This window comes from Saccostrea cucullata, unplaced genomic scaffold, assembly GCF_032062105.1.
Source record: "Saccostrea cucullata isolate Sc308-1 unplaced genomic scaffold, CSIRO_AGI_Scuc_v1 ctg9969, whole genome shotgun sequence".
NCBI lineage: Eukaryota > Metazoa > Mollusca > Bivalvia > Ostreida > Ostreidae > Saccostrea > Saccostrea cuccullata.
Window position 1 is genome coordinate 1 of NW_026926974.1, and position 17306 is coordinate 17306.

Below are 17306 nucleotides of genomic sequence, written 5' to 3' on the forward strand. Positions count from 1 at the left end.
AAGCGAAAGAAGGATATTCTTAAAGAAGATCATGGAATTGTTGTTGCAGGTAGAATCATTCTTTTAAATGTTACTTATTTCATTTGCTTGTCTCGTTTAAAGTCATCATTTCGTAAGTTCTATGGTTGATGCAATGATCTTGTCAGCAAAATCAAAATCGATTTATCATTCAATCTAATGGACTGCTTTAACTTTGTGTTAAACTGAATTTACGACGGATTTTCCCGTTACTTCCCAATTATGATATGGAGCACACGGCGGGTAAGACCAATCAGAAGAGGATGCTCACTCCTTCATGGCACATGATCCCACTTCTGATTTTTTCAAGCTCCGTGTTTGCTCTGATTGTTTCCTTTTATGGACTTCTGATCTTGAACTTTGTTCGTTATTTCCATATGCGTCACGTGTTCAAATGGATTTCCTCAAATATATGAATATTTATTACATGAGAGAAATGTCTTGGAAGTTTATAATACATTTACATATAACATATAATTTCTATTATTTAACTTTATTTTCAGGAGAGACAAGTGCCGGAAAATCAACTCTTATCAATAAAATATTAGGAATGCGTATTTTCAAGGGTAGAAACTTGGAGTCAACATTAACTGTTTGCAAAATACGAAATTCTGAAAAGGTGGTAATAAAAATTGAGACAGACAATGGTGAGATCGAGATAGAAGATATGGGTGACCTTGATGTAGAAACAAAACAAGGGGAGAAAACTCTTCGACTACTTTGAAGACTCTTACTGATATGACCATTGAGAAAGGCAGTAGGAAGTATGAAAGTGTTGATATTGGTTTGCCAGTTCACTTTTTGAAGGTATTTTTTTTTAATTGAATCTATTCTTTTATTTTTCGATGATATGACACAATAAAATTACAATGTATATTAAACGAGGAAAAAGGATTTTTTTAAATAACCAGCTTATTACCCCGTACATTCCGAATCAATGCATTGTATATTATAAAACATCTCTCAGATATGGAATGAATTTCCAGAATTTAAATTTAAACCCATGCTACACATACTAACAAGATTTCAAATTAGCATATCTAAAAAAAACTTTTTTCAGTCTTTAAACTGACTACAATGCATGTAACATTTCATCTCATATATCAAATTAAGTTGCTATTTCTTAAAATATATATGCAGAGATTTATTCTGCATTCTCTTTACAACTTCTTTGCTTCACGGTTTTTATTAATCCTCCCATGAGTTTGCAGTATGTATCTATGTTTACAGGACGATGATGTTAAATATTTTGTTAACTAATTGTGCTATTCTGTATCATTAGTCTTATTGTTAAATATATCAATATTCGATGCAACAATCAAATTTATAATCCATCTTCACATGAAAAATCAGTAGCCTACATAAAGCGACATTGTCCATCTTTCAGGGTAATACAATAATAGTTGATACACCAGGCATTGGTGGTTCTGGAAAGGTCAGTCAGAAAGTGATGAAATATTTGTCAAATGCAGTATCTTTTATCTTCGTGATCAATGTGGCAAGTGCAGGCGGAATGCAAAGAGACAGGGTAATAAATCATATTACTGTTTATGAGATATTTGAATGCATTAGGGAGAGAAAAAAAGACGACAAAACTGTAATTGTGTTATTTTGTTTAAATCTGAGCTAAATAGATGCTGTATATATCATGGAAGAATATATCAGTAGAAATAAAAAACCTGGTACACGTGTATATTTTATTTGCAAATTTGCAAAACTAAGGAAACCTTAATTGATTGGTTCTGTTTGAAAAAGTAATAGTTGGTTTAAAATGAAAATACCTGAAATATGTTCAGCTTTATACCTTACTTAATTAATTTGACCCAACATAAAGTCTACAGTGGAGAAATTCAAATGTACTTGTGTGTTTAAACCGAATAAAGTAACAAACCATATACAATGTAGTCATTTATTTCTTTTTTTAATAAATCATAGCTTCCGGAAATACTAAAATCTATTATCAACTTACAAATGGAGGATGAAATGCCTTGTTTTGATCCCCGTAGTGTCATTTTTATAACAAACAAATGGGATTCAATCAAGAGAGACCCGGATGACAGCAGTGATGAAGATGAGGAAGAAAAAACTTGGAAGAAAGTAACAGGCAGCATTTATAGAAACTGGCCATCAATCAGGGAAGAGAATATTTTCAAAATGAATCTGACAGATGTAAGATATATCTTATCGATTTTTCTCATGTTGTTTTTATAAATTTTCAAGCTGAAGTTAAAACTGTAATTTGTTAGGAACTATTTATAATTACATGATATGAGAATTATCTCTAAAAATGCTATGGCTTTTAAAAAGAAAATAATGTCCTCTAAATGACGTCTAATACGGGAGATGGTCCTGTTTAGACATTGAAAAATTTCATTATTTAAGACGGCAATGCACTTCTTTTTAGCTATAGTCTGAATTTCAATTGAAAATATACCTTTTCAGATAAGTTTAAGATTTAGGTTTAGCAACGAAGGCTGGACTTTATATTTTTCAAATCGGTGTACCTAGTTTGTCTGATAAATCAATTTTGCTAGAAATGTAATTCGTAACGATTTTGGGGATAATTTTTGGCTACTTTATTTCAGCTCTGAGAATTGTTTTTTTTTTTTTTAATATTTTGTTACTAAAATTTAGTCAAATATTAGATCAGACAAATATTAACAAAAATGGTAAAGAAATGTATTTCTGACAATAACTGTAAATGGTATCATATATTGTGGGACATCCTGTATATCAGATTAAAAAATAAATGAAACACAATTTAAAGCGTTATTTCTCATTATCCTTTGAAAAAAAATTAAGGCGTTCTGTTATTTTATTGCAGAATCAAAAGATATGGTTTATAAATAATGAAAAGCTTACATGTAATTCAAACATTATATTAAAGTGATATCACTGCAGAGTTTCGTAAATTTCGAGAAGCTTTAGAGAAAGTGGTTAAGGAAAATAAAAACATTAGGATCAAGGAACACTTCAGGTAATTTACCATAACATTTTTTCTTGCAACCATTGTACAAGTATATCATATTTTCAAAGATTGCATAAGGCATAGGGTATAGCGATTTGTTACTGAGATGTTTCTGTAGCATGCTAATTGAAATATTACTGATATTTTCATATAAGATAAGAACGAAGTATGAATCAGCCCCATCATGTTTGGTGATTTATCAATGTAAATGTTTAAAAGATGCAATCTCATAACTGCAATGATGTGTGCAAACAAATTGATTAATGCGCGTAATAGCGTTATAAAAAAATGTTTGCACACACCATTATAGTTACGAGACAGCATCTTTCAAAAAATGATTATTTAATGCTTATATTAACATTTTTATCTCCTGTATTTTCCGCAATTGTGATTTTTCTTTTTAAGAATATAAATTCCACCTTATCCTTCATGTAAGTTACCATTGATAAAACAGCTTATTCCGAAAACGAAAATAGTGCACAATGATAACACAGATAACAATGATCAAAGTTTTATTTATTTATTCAATTTAAAATGATAAACTTTATTTTTGCAACAAGAAAATACAAATAAATCGTATAACAGATATAATTGTTTCGATTAAACAGTAATGGCGTAGTCCTTGTATTCATACGCCAGACAGACTTTGGTTAATAGGTCTTGTGTGTTGTGTATATTATAACTTGTTATTTTATAATGCTTTTTATTAGAGTCAAACAAAGTAAATATATCAGTATATATACGCTTATTAATTTAATTCCTTTTAAATCATTTTACAATTTTGATAGAGTTATAAGCATTAATTTTACAATCTGCCTGGTTGTAAATTGGAATTCTGGTAGATGACAGTGCTGAAAAATAATTGTATTTTTTTTCACTTTGGTTGAATGTTTTCTCACTTGGTAATGAATTCTTTAAAAACTTAACAGCTCGTCACCCATTACTTTTAGTCTGATTGCAATAGACGAAATGTAAAGAGACTAAACATAGAAAAGCAAATTAAATATATTGCAAATGCTCAAGCTCAAGTTCTACTTTTCTCATGATAAAAAAGAGACCTAATTATGCTTTTTCAATTTGTTGGTTGTAAGCTGGTTTTGTTTTAAAATATAGACTTAGTCACTATTGTAATAAATATTTAACTAGTAGGATTTATTTCAGTAGAGGTTTTAACATGTAAGGATTCAGTAATATTTTTCATATGTTTCGTGCTATATTTTCAGATACCTTTGTACACTGTTGGAAGATGTGTACACAGGAGTTCGCACGAGACAAGAACTGACAAACAGATCAAGAGAGGAACAAGAAAAGAAAACTAAAGAGCATCAAACGAAAATTGATATGCTAAAGAACAAATGCACAGCGGTAAATGTATTGATTTTAATTATTTCATATAAAACCTAATCAAAGTGGTAAGAGCGTTAGACTCGAAGTAAGACATTGATCTTTAACGTCCCGGGTTCGAAACTTACTGTTTGACGTGGAGAACAGTCCTTTCGATGAGACCACATAACATCCCGTGTTATAGTAGGTGCTGGCACAAAAATATAACTCATTGCTCAATAGCTCTGATTGTCGAGGATAGGTTAACAATTTCCTCTCCACGTACAAGTTGTGGCATGTCCATATCAGTGAAAAATTCTCGTATGGACGTTAAAAAACATGCAAAAAATGAATAAAGGAAAAACCTTTATTATAAGGAAGACAATGTCTCTCAAAATCAAATTCTTGAAACCAATCTCCTTTCACCTACCGTGACACTGAATACGTTTTAATTTCATCAGAAAACCAACATTTGTAAATTCTAAATAATGTCCATATGAGATGTTTCTATTACAATACACTGGGTGAAAAGTCCAGTTTCCGCAAAACTGAAACTATATGGAAACCTTGCTGAAACTTGGCGTTGTAGTTTCCTGTATGGTTTCCGCAATGCGGAAACTATATAATAGTTTCAGCAAGTTTGTAGGGTTTCCGTATGCTGAAACCATTAGGTTTGTTTCCAAATAGTTTCCGCAAAACGGAAACCAATGTAAAATTTAATGAAATGTCAATTTAACGATACTTTTTAGTTTCAGTAGGTTTCAGTTTCCGGAAACTATTGATTTCGATTCCATATGGTTTCCGCATGCTGAAACCGAACTGAAACTTTTTCTTTTCTTTTTTTTTTCAAATGGGTAAAAAAATCAATTCAAATGATTTTTTTACTATTGATTTCGATTCCATATGGTTTCCGCATGCTGAAACCGAACTGAATTTTTTTCTATTATTTTTTTTTCGAAAGGGTTGAAAAATCAAACTCATATTATCTTTACTATTGATTTTGATTCTGTATGGTTTTCGCATGCTGAAACCGAACTGAAACTGTTTTTTATTATATTTTTTTTAAAAGAGTAGAAAAATCAACCCATATCATATTTTTATTTACTTATACATTTTAAAAAATGGTTTTATTTTTAAATATATCTACTAGTTCATATTCAGATTTTGAGATGTGCTCTGTGTAAACTGACACATACCGATATTGATATCAATGATAAGCACTTTATACAAGATCCTTGCTTCATATTAATTTATTTCATATTGTGCTGGAATTAAAAAAATATCATTTCTAAACAAAATCGATTCCTCTCACCAGGATTTTCTACATTACCCAACTCGAGACTCCCCCTCGGGAATTAATTCTTTTCATAACATACATTATTTTCACAAAATATTACTTCCGTATGAGAACAAATCAAGGGTTATATATGGAGGTTCCTCTGTCTACAATTACATTTAATGTTAATTTGTTTAAAAAAGAAAATTAGTGTGTCTTCATGGTGCATGAAATACAGATAATTACGAGAGCGAACGTTTACATTATCTGAGATAGCAAGTTTTGCATTTATATTCCTTTTACATGTATCTATATTCCTGAATGGAAAATTATCATTTCAATAATTCAATTTGTTAACAACACATACTGACTAGGAAGCCTTTTTACTATTCAGTGTTCAACATAGAAATATAGTGCAATAGTTATATTACTACATTGTAGTTGTTTTTATAATTTAATACATTGATTTAATATCTCGTACATATATGTATTTTTATCTCCGTTCTCATGAATACATTTTATTCGTTTAACAGGCGTTAATCTTATTCGAAAGCCGCGGGTAAATATTGCAAGAAAACATGTCCTGAACATTTGATGCCATGGTTCTTAAGATCTGCAGCATATTATGTCAATCTAATTAAAATTAAATCGTCTCATTTTGAAAAAAAATAATTAGTGAAATTCACTGGGAAGACTAGTAAATTTACTGTCCATACAATCACTACCTTAAAAGTAGTTTTACTGGGAAAGACTAGATAACATTAGTAAATCTAAGCATTCATAAGTAACTTTCACTAGGTATTTAAGTATCTGACCACTACCCCACTTTTCACTATCTTAGGCTTAGCTAGATACAGAGTGATTACTAATCACTGTCCATACAATCACTACCTTTAAAGTAGTTTAACTAGGCAGTGTTGTTACCCAAATGCTTATTGCACCAGGAAGACTTATTAATGTAAAAAGTCTATTTTTTGAAACAATACCCTGGGAGCGAAGGCTATTTTAATTAGATTGCAAATTATGTGTAGGCTTTTTTATTTATTTTTTTTTTTTCAAATATCTTGCTTTCGTGATGTTAATTAATGCAACATTACTGAAAACGCGGTACATATACTTTTTAGTAATATGTTCAATTATATTCGTATTGAGATGTATAATGTGCTAAATTTGTGATTTAGAAAACACTTTTTTTAAATAAAAGTAGTATGTAAGTTGATCAAATTTTCAATCCTTTTCTTTGAACCCCACTCGCGGGCACCTGTCCTCACGTGCCACAGGTGGGGAGACACGTGTCGCGAAGACACCTGCTACCGTGTTGGTGTATTTTTTGTATATTCTATGTGGATTGAGAGGTTTTTCTACCTTAGAGGAACAATGGGCTGTGACCAGGCGTAATATATACATGCAGTACATGATATACACAGTATAGTCACTAGTAATGACCCCAATGTGTCTGAACATTCAAATTTTTAAAATTGAAAAAAAAAATCCCACACACACTATATATATAAAACACACACACTATATATATAAATCAAACAAATAAGATTGTTTTATAAAATATTTTATATAAAATGTTTCATATAAGCTATTAAGTTTATTATGTGTTGGTGATTAAAAGAAAAAAAAAAAAAACCTCTCAGATATTTATCTATAGATCAATCTAATAAATAATAGAACTAATCTACAGGTAAGGAGAATATTTGCTAGTTCAATAGACTATTTAGAAAATTTCAATATTATTTTACAATTTCTCCACAAAGAAATTGGCAATCACAAAAAAACGACAATTAATGGTATTCATTGTTTGCCACCATTGTATTAACTTCAAATATTGAAAATATTTAGAGATCGATGACACGCAACCTAATGAAAACAAACTTAAGTCCATGAATTTTATTTCATAACTTTTCTCTCTAGGTTATTTCTAAGTACACAATAAAACAACGTTTTGTTTCTAATTTAGAGTCCAAAACAAAAAAGTGTGAGGTTATTACAATAATAAGGAAAAGATAAAAAAAAAAAGATAAATACATTTGGTAAACAACAATATACATGATATATGTAAAGGACTATGACCACTATTACATGATATCATTTATAAATTTGTCCGCAAAATTAAGAGTTTCCGTATCTTCTGTATTGAGTAATAACCAATAATTTTTTGTTCATCGTCTAATGCTCAGAAGTAGCGGTATTTACTATTTTAAAATTGTACATGTAAATATTTTCTGAGATGGAAATTTTTAACAATTGGTTAATAATTCTAATAACTCCAATTTTGCTTTTGAGTTTCGCAAAGGTATAAAAAGCAATACCAGAGAGAGACAGAGACAGAGACTTATACAACACATTCTAATATAGTTTGTAATTTTTTTCTTCGTTTTATTTAAGTTACGAAGGTCAAAATTAATCATTATATAATTCACTGTATAACAATGATTTTAAACTTACATGCACTTTGTTAATTTATCTATTCTATTTTAGGACACAAATAAAAATGTATCCCGTAGATTAAGATTTAAAAAAACATATAAACATAAATTTGCAGACTTGTTATAAAGTTTTAACCAGCTAATTCGTATCGCTTACTAGAAAGGGGGGGGGGGTAAATCGCTCTTGTATGTCGATAATATGCCATCAGCATAACTTTGTTGACTTGTAAACTTTTTTTTACACAATAATCTAAGTACATGTATATATGATTTTCAATCTATTTGTAAAAATCTGGACAGTCCGTTTCAACAATTACCATAATCATGATAACCATGATAATAAGGGACTTAAAATACGGTTCAATTTTATTTTCTAAGCATTTAAAACTGACATGTTCATTCAGTTGTCATAAATGCAAGGACGTCTGCAATATAAAACGTAAAAAAAAATATTGCCAAAAGAGAAATGCAAAAACTAAGGGGAATTTTCCGTAGAGACTGACATTCAATCACTAGGTGGCGTATCGAGATAGAATGCTTCTCTCTCATTGGTTAGATTTTTAGTAGAAGAAAGAGGGAGAAAATGGCGAAGAAAACACCAAGAACTTGCTCAAGAAAAACAACAGAGATGAGAAGGTCTTTTGACTCTACACAGAAGAAAGGCACCTCAAACGACAGATTAGATACAGGTAGTTATTTCTTACAGTTCAGAGCACCTTTATTTTTGTTTTTATCGTCTGCAATCGTAAGAATAAAGTTGGGTCAAAACGGCGCGTTCCAAAAATTCAAATCGACCATTGTACAGTTATTATTTTTTTGAAAAAGCGCCTTGTAAATCATTCTCAGCTTAGGTTGTAATACGTATAATTAATTGCTGTTAAAACGGCCGCATGCATTTTGTACCATTCAGATTGTATTTATCTTGCATGTTTTCGTGTGATTATTAGAATGTGTTTTTCTGCATCGTCCCGATAATGTTAAAAAAAAATACGTGTTGTAGTATTCCGGAATTTTAAATGTAGGTTGGTTTTAGAGGATAATATCGTTATGAACTTGTATCCGGTGTTTACTTTTTTCGGAGAAAGATTTGCCCCCACGCTTATGTTCTTTCAGAAAAGGTGAGGTTTGTTGTTCATTATAACTGCTGGATGTGTTCATTGTTATTCGCAGGAGTAGTTTCTTGAACCCTACATTTATTTTTTGCTGAATTGTTTTTATTATTGATGGAAGACTGTGCTGCACAGCCGAGGAAGGGGTTGAATATATTTTTAACATACATGCAGTCTATAATCGTAAATATTAGACATGTTAGAGGGCATCATGTTGGGAGAATGCCATTGTGTAGTATTGTATCACTGTGAAATGCCAATTTGTACATGTTGTATAGTCATGAAAGTAAAATTCCTGAGAACTTGCAGATTTTGTGATATGAAAGTGACTTGATAATTTTCAGAATGCCTGACATTATTCAAGTTGAAGTATTTTATTAAGTTTCATACCATACATAATGAGTTTGAAACATTATCGTACGTGAACAAAATAGTTATACACAAAGATACATAAACATCATGCTGACACATGTGCATGTTTTGATCTATATGAAACAATTAACACTATTTTAGCAACCTAAAACTTGATTTACCGGTAGTGTGCATGGCAGGGCTCCCACTGGACCGAAAATATTTTTCGCCACTTTTCGCGACAAAAGGAAAGGCATACTTACATCTGATTTCTCGACAATGCAATGCACTTTATGTTAGTCCTTTTTTTTAATTATGTTTATCTGACACCAACATTGTTTTAAATTTAAGCTTTAATTATGGTAGTATCCATTTAATAAAAAAAAAACTTATGTTGGAATTATACAATAAATTTGATATTGAATTGATATCAGTCAACTCTTGACAAAAAATGTCCTCTTGTTTATTTTCTTTTTCGCCTGTTGGGGGGGGGGGGGGGGCAAAGACCTAGTAAAAATATGACATTTTTTTGAAAATGGAAATTTTCATCATTTCTGAATTAGTAAACAATTTTGAAAATAAGTAATTAAAAAGTAATGAAAATTAGGTTTGAAAGTTGACTTTATTTTAACAAGACTCCAGGGTTTAATATGCAAGCTCATGTTAGTGTAAATAATTCAGTGTAATTTACTTATTAAAGTTAATTCTGTTTCCAAACCAAGTTCTTTTTCACTCGTTGTCAGTTTATGGTAAATGTACACATTTTTCAATTTTAATTAGGTAACATTTGAAGCCATTCTTTACAATTTTCGTCATGTTTCCCTACTTTCGGTTTAAAAAAAAAACGATCTACATAGATCCAGATTTTGTTGATAAAATAAAAAATCTTTTATTTTCTAACTTCATATCCTAATAGCACTTTATACCCCCTTGTTTAATCCAAATTATATTATTTCAAGCAATTTTGTAATCCTTTATTGCTCCAGGCCAGTTACCTAGTCAGCTGTGTTCGTTCAAGCGAGACGTGATTTCCTACATGTAGGTTTCAGTTTTCACACCTCTGCTGCATTAAATAAACACAGGGACTAATCTGTGTACTTTGAATAAACAAAGGAGCTAACCAGGACTACTCAAATTTTGTACATGGTACATAAAAAAAAATCATTTTCGCCACTTATGAATTTCTTTTCGCCACTTTTGAAAAAAAATTCGCAATTGGCGACAATGGCGAATCACAGCTCGAGCCCTGGTGCATGGTGTAATTGTTCATTAGAAATACCATGTTTTTATTGTACCTTGTGTATTAAATGTGGTGCAGTTTCTAAATACATCAGAAATCACAACCATAAAAATGATTCTCTTGATATGAACAGAACAGTATTTACCTGAAGTATGTATTATGATAGACTGGAGCTTGATGAAATGGGCAATTGGCCATTTTCAATTTCTTAAGTTACATGTATTGATTCATTATACAGTCATATACTTGTATTTATTCGTTACCCTTTAGAGAACTTTTTATTAATGTGGACACGTCACCAACACAGGTCTCATCCGAGGGACCAGTCTCTATGTACTACATTGGATTCAGACCCTTGATGTAGGAATCAGCTCTTACTCCCCAACTCTAGGTGTGTCGCTCTAACCACTGGCAATGTGACCCATTATGAAAATTTGACATAATACTTTATGATCTCTAAATTTTATTGACTTGATAAAATGACTGATACACAAATAAGATTTTTGTAATCTCTCTGTAAGGTTTCTAAATTTTATTGACTTGATAAAATGACTGATACACAAATAAGATTTTTGTAATCTCTCTGTAAGGTTTATAGCTGTTTACCATTTGCCATATTTCTATCACTAATTAAATCAGTTTTCAACAATGGCCACTGAAGAGTCCTAGTTCTGTGTTATTATACAAATGATCTTCCCTTGATGTAAAATAGAATATTAAATAAAATTAATTATCAAATGAATTATAATTTTGAATCGGAGAAGGCCTACATATCTTAAACAAACATAATTTAGATGTAGTCTTGCTTTTATAGAAAATTATAACTTATTTAATTTTTCTCACTCTCAGATATAATTGCTTTTCAAAATCTTGTAAATTGAGGTTGTGATAGCCTGATAGGACTGCCACCTAGAATTAGACCAGAGTGGAGTGTGACTGTGTCCATTTTAAAATGATACAATTTCCAATCATTTTTTTTCTTTGTCATGTGTCCATTAGAATTTTCACTGCATGTCAGGTGCAAGGAAATGGGCATGCAAGTAGTTTTTGGGACTTTTCTGAGCTCATGCTAAAAACAAAAAAGTTATTACTGTACGGTACTGTACTAACTGGATCTATTTTAATTTCAGATATCCATGGAACAAATCATCTGAAAACTAAGAGAAGATGAAGAATACTTCTGTTAAAAAGTATGTTTTAGTAGTAAGAACTTATGTAACTCTATTTTAGAAAATTAAGGACTAAAGCACAAAGTTTATGTTTTTATTTTCTATTGTTTTCTTAATCTCACTGTATAATTTAAAGCTCTCTATTTATCATAGTCAGTGTGTGTTGTGGGGGAGGGGGGGTGTAAGCTGCTTTCCTCTACTTTTTAAGCTTTATATAATATCTTTATATGTTCGGCATTTCCATCAAATTAACAGATGTTAACATTTTCTTAGAAAGTCTCATTTTGCGAGCTAACTACTAAAATTCTCTGATTTATTTATAAGCAGGCCTATTTTTAGGTCACCTTAGTAAACTCAGGTGACCTATTACTATCTGTTTTTGTCTGTCGTGTGTTGACATTTGAACATTTTCAGCTTCTTCCTTGCAACCGCTCAACCAATTTCAACCAATTTTGGTACAAAGCATCTACGGGTGAAGGGGAACAAAATTTGTAAATTTTATGATCCCCCCCCCCCTTCTTTTTTACTCCTGGACATCAAGCAGTCAAACTGTTGGCATGATTGAAATGAGCACTGAGTCATCTACCATAATTATGAAATTCATGGCCCCAAGGTCAGGGGTTTTAGTACTAGGGTTGGTCCATATAGCTCTTTGGAATTAATCAACCATTTATGATGAAATAAAACTTAAGATAACATTTAGAAAATTTTGAAATGTGTGGCCCCAGGGTTAGTGGTTCCTGTGGGGTGGGGTACACAACTGGTGGTTTTAAAATGGAATAGCATTTTATCTTTATTACTCTGATCCACCTTTGGTTACTGAGTAACCAGAGTAAGCATGTTAAGTGTAAAATTATGATAAACAATGGTGCGTCTTTCAAAATTTGGAATTTCATGGCTTTTTGTTTAAAACACGAACCAAATTCAATTGAGTGAAAGTTGTTACTTGATACCTATTAGGTCTATGGGCCTCTAGTTGTTATTCAAATAAAAAAAATATTTTGATGAACAAATAGAATGAAAGAAAATTCCTTAATTTATTCTGAAAATCAGGAACAAATCTATACATACATATTCAGGTACATTTAACATGTTAAAATAAATTAAGTTTGTTTATTTCATTATCCCTAGTCAAGTGTTTAAAAGAGGCATCTTTAATAAACTAATGATATTTTACACTTGATAAATTTTTAAATTTCATTTTAAATCATTCTGATTAAAAAAAATGCTTAAAATGTGAAATTAATCAAACAAAAGCTTGTACTAGAACAGCATTAGGGACTTTGTCCATCCAATTGATATTAAATGTTAGATACTGCCTAAATCTAACAACATCCTGTAGAGTGTCACGTCAGAGGTCAAATTCTATTAACCAATCAAATAGTCAACTGCAAAATTATTGTATTTCATAAATTGGAACGAATAAGTCTAGAGTTGTTCCGTATTTGACATCTGACGTGACCTTCTATGGGATGTTGTTAGATGTTGTGAAGCGAGTATGCGAGAGGATCTAACATGTTTTATTTAGATTGGGATTTTGTTAAACTATATTTATATATATTTTCAATAGGTTGAAGTAACTGATGAGCAGATCAATCCAACTTGAACATGATATGATTTCTCCAATGATGAAAACAAGTCTCTCTATACTCAAGCATTGATATTTTTGAAGTCAACTGAAACTGGAACAGGTCATACATGCAGACTACAGCGATGTGTTGAACAGTTCCGAAAACATGCAGCCACCACTAGCATAAGCATGATAAGTGTAAGTGGGTCATCAAAGAACGAGAACCACTCAAGGACTTTTCTGTTGGTTGATGATGGACTACAAACTGAATTTTTAACAAAGGAATCCACCTTGGTGCTTATTGGCTACTTATAATGTGAACTTGTGCATTTATTATACCAAGTAATTTTACATTTCCTTAATAATACTAGACTTGCATAAACCAAATTCAGGTTTAGTTGATTGATTGCAGTAATGCAGTTCTAAGTTCCTCTAGCAAGATTATATCTCTGATGTATGAGACATCATTAAATGCAGACATTTTCTCTGTCCTCCTGTCGTGACTTGAGGGCTCGGACTTAGCTGTAAAAATGTTTATGATGCAAGAGAAAAATGTTCAACCGATGTATGTAAATGTTGATAATAACATTAAATATTCTTTGATAAGTAGTGTTAGTGTGTTGTTGTTTTTTCCAATATGAGAATTCAGGGGGAAAATGACTTTTGGTTGAAAACCAGGGCTAAAATTGTGTAGTCAATACTACAGTTTCCGTTGCGGAAACCTATAGTATACCCTGTGTATATCAATATTGTAAACGCATACTGAAACCTTGCGTATACCTCAAGTTTCAGCAAGTTTCTGTTGCGGAAACCATTGGTAAACCATATGTATTTCAACTGTATACACATACTGAAACCTTGCGTATACCTCAAGTTTCAGCAAGTTTCTATTGCGGAAACCATTGGTAAACCATATTATGTATTTCAACCGTATACGCATACTGAAACCTTGCGTATACCTCAAGTTTCAGCAAGTTTCAGTTGCGGAAACTATTTGGATTCGTGGACACCTTTGGTTTCCGCACTGCGGAAACTTGATGAAACTTGAAGTTTCCGCACTGAAACTTTGCAGAAACTATTAGTAACCTTAAGTTTCCGCAGAGTTTCAGTAGAGTTTCAGCCATGCGGAAACTGTATTTTTCATCCAGTGAATACTTTAAAAAATGATATCGAAAAATTAAAATTTCGTTTTAGCTATCCTTAGCCGAAGGCTTAAGTAAGCTTCTCTGATATATTGTTTTTCTTTCGTCCATCCATCTGTCTGTTTGTTCGTCCGTCTGTAAACATTTTACATTTTCGACTTTTTTTCAAGAACCATTGGGCCAATTACATTTCTTCTAATATTAAAAAATAAATATAAGTATATAATTTTTTCACATTGATTTTGCATTGATACACGGGCTAAACGAAAGTAATTTAGGTTTTATACTTTTCAAGTTTAAAATCTATAATTCTTAAAGAGATAATATCGTTTTGATCATTTATAGTTCTATCAAAAATAAATGAAGCGGAAACAATTGCAAACTTGATCTCTTAACCCCCTTCCCCGCATTCACGCATTTTAACGCATATACCACTTCCTATTTCTAACGCAAAATCACGCATATACCGTTTCCCCGCAATCACGCATTTTCACGCACTTTAAAAAGTCCGTTTAATTTTTAATTTAATGCCAATTTCCTTCTATTTTATACTTGCAAAAATCTCATAAAATAAGAAAAGTTATTTTTGTATTAAAATATAACGTCAGAATATTATTTACGCTAAACTTTAAAGAAAGGTGTACCACGCTGAAAGGTGCTTGCGGGGAAATGGTAAATTTCTATTTCTATGACGTGGACATTAAGTGTATGTTGCATAACAGTTCAGTAAGTTGTAAAGAGTTAAATATCAGCTTTAACTTCCATACCAAAATTTACCTAGCGTTTATAGAAAGAAGTGGGGAAACCCAGGTGGGACAGACTAACAGACAAAAGGAAAGAGGAACGAACGGACAGAGGGAAGGACAGGCTCAGAGGAAACCTAGAATCCCCTCTGGTTTTACCGGTAGTAGACATATAAGAGAACTTGCAAAATATATTTTTTGAAACAAATTCTGCTTTGTAGGTTTTTCCTTTGCATAATGAAAATTCTTTTAATATTTACCTATAGAAAAGCCATTTTTGGTGTCAGCGTATCAAGGACATTATTGAACAAAAAGCAAATACAAGTTTTGAATACATGTCATCAGATATCGGAAAAGAAAGAATCCTGAATCCAAAAGACTGGCTACCAATTATGGAGGTGACATATGTTCCAAACGTCCTTGATGAGGAAGTTCGGGATAGAATTGACCGTTATATAGATGAAAAAGTGCGATCACCTGAAGTAGTTGAAAGATTCAAGAATATTAAAGATGATATTTTGAGTTTCTATAAAGAAATTTCTACCGAAATAGAAAGACTGGAAAATGAATGGACGGGGACTCCTACTGTAATTAGCTCAGACAAGGAAGAAATTTATAAAGAGGAGTCAATTGCTCCTTATGTAGCTGGAGTAATAGCTACTGCTCCAATTTGGTTTCCTCTGCTGGCTGCTGGGTTTGCTATAGCGGTTGCTTCAGCACCAGTTGTTGCACCAATCATCGCTTACTTACGTAGCGATTCTAGGAAAAAGAAAATTATAGATAAAGAATATGAAAAAAGTAAATCGTTGTTTAAATCCAAGATGTGCAACTCAATGGAAGAAAATCACGGTGATGCATTGAATAAATTGATATTAAAGATCACAGACGTTCTTTTGCAAAGAAGGATAAAATTCATCGAAGAAACTATCAAGGAACTCTCTGAAAACCGGGATAAAATTATTGCAAACCAAAAGAGTTTAGATAGCCTTTCAGAACAGATCAAGTCTATTAAAGAAGCTGCCGAAGAACTAAAGCAAACATTAAATACCTCTTCAACTTAATTAATACGAGTAACACAATATTCTAAAAGGAAAAAAAGTACTTACAAAGTTTCCAAGACTTGCAACATATATTCACTGTACTTATGTGTTAAAATGACATTGAAGAAAATGTCATTATGGAATTAAAATCTTTAACTGAAGTATTTGAAAAGATATGTATGAAGATAGGCTTATTAATTTGAATATGAAATTATGAAAGCCATATACGTTTAAATAATATGATGATTTTTATTAAATGATTGTTTTAATTTTTCTCAAAACACTTAATTTTCTGGAAATTAACATTTAGAATGCACCAAGACGATTTGTTGCAAATATATTTCTTTGTGTTTTTATGAATTCTGAAATTGTAACGTACAAGTACATTCCCTGCCGATCGTTTACATCCGCCGTATGCCCCTTTTCATGATCGAGGAACAACGGAAATATCCGTCGTCAATGCTTTAAAAGACAGTCATTCTTTTGAGGAATATTTTAAAGTTTTATGTGAGTATTTGTGTGTGAATCACACATTTTTTATGTATGCATATTTCATAAAGTGCGCTAAAACATTCTTATATACTCACCGTCAATAGGACCGTTCACGGTAGCTCAGTCGGTAGAGCGCTCGCTTCGTGAACGGGAGGTCCTGAGTTCGAATCTCGGCCGAGACTGACCTAAGTCGATAAAACATAGGTAGCAACTGTTCCTTCGCCATGCACTCGGCACTTTGAAGTGAAAGTTGCGGGTCCTTCGGATGAGACCTTAAAAATCGAGGTCCCGTGTCAGCAGCAGGTGTTGGCACGTTGTAGATCCCTCACTGCTCAATGGCAATGAGCGCCGAGAAAAGGTCAAAATTTGAAGCCCTTCAATCACCGACAATAGAAACGCAACACTCTATTTTAAGGTTGGAAAATTA

At 31.7% G+C, this 17306-nt stretch overlaps 1 long non-coding RNA gene, 1 other non-coding gene and 1 pseudogene across 2 annotated transcripts; all 3 read left to right on the top strand.

Moving 5' to 3' along the window:
• The first annotated feature begins 6 nt into the window (after nt 1-6).
• Nucleotides 7-16543, top strand: LOC134273113 (uncharacterized; annotated as a pseudogene).
• Nucleotides 9104-14174, top strand: LOC134273114 (uncharacterized). The gene is made up of 3 exons (XR_009993353.1): nt 9104-9141; nt 11854-11913; nt 13463-14174. It is a non-coding gene; the product is annotated as an uncharacterized LOC134273114 (long non-coding RNA).
• Nucleotides 16544-16987: 444 nt separating the features above from the next.
• On the top strand, nt 16988-17061 carry Trnat-cgu (transfer RNA threonine (anticodon CGU)). The gene has a single exon. It is a non-coding gene; the product is annotated as a tRNA-Thr (tRNA).
• Nucleotides 17062-17306: the final 245 nt, after the last annotated feature.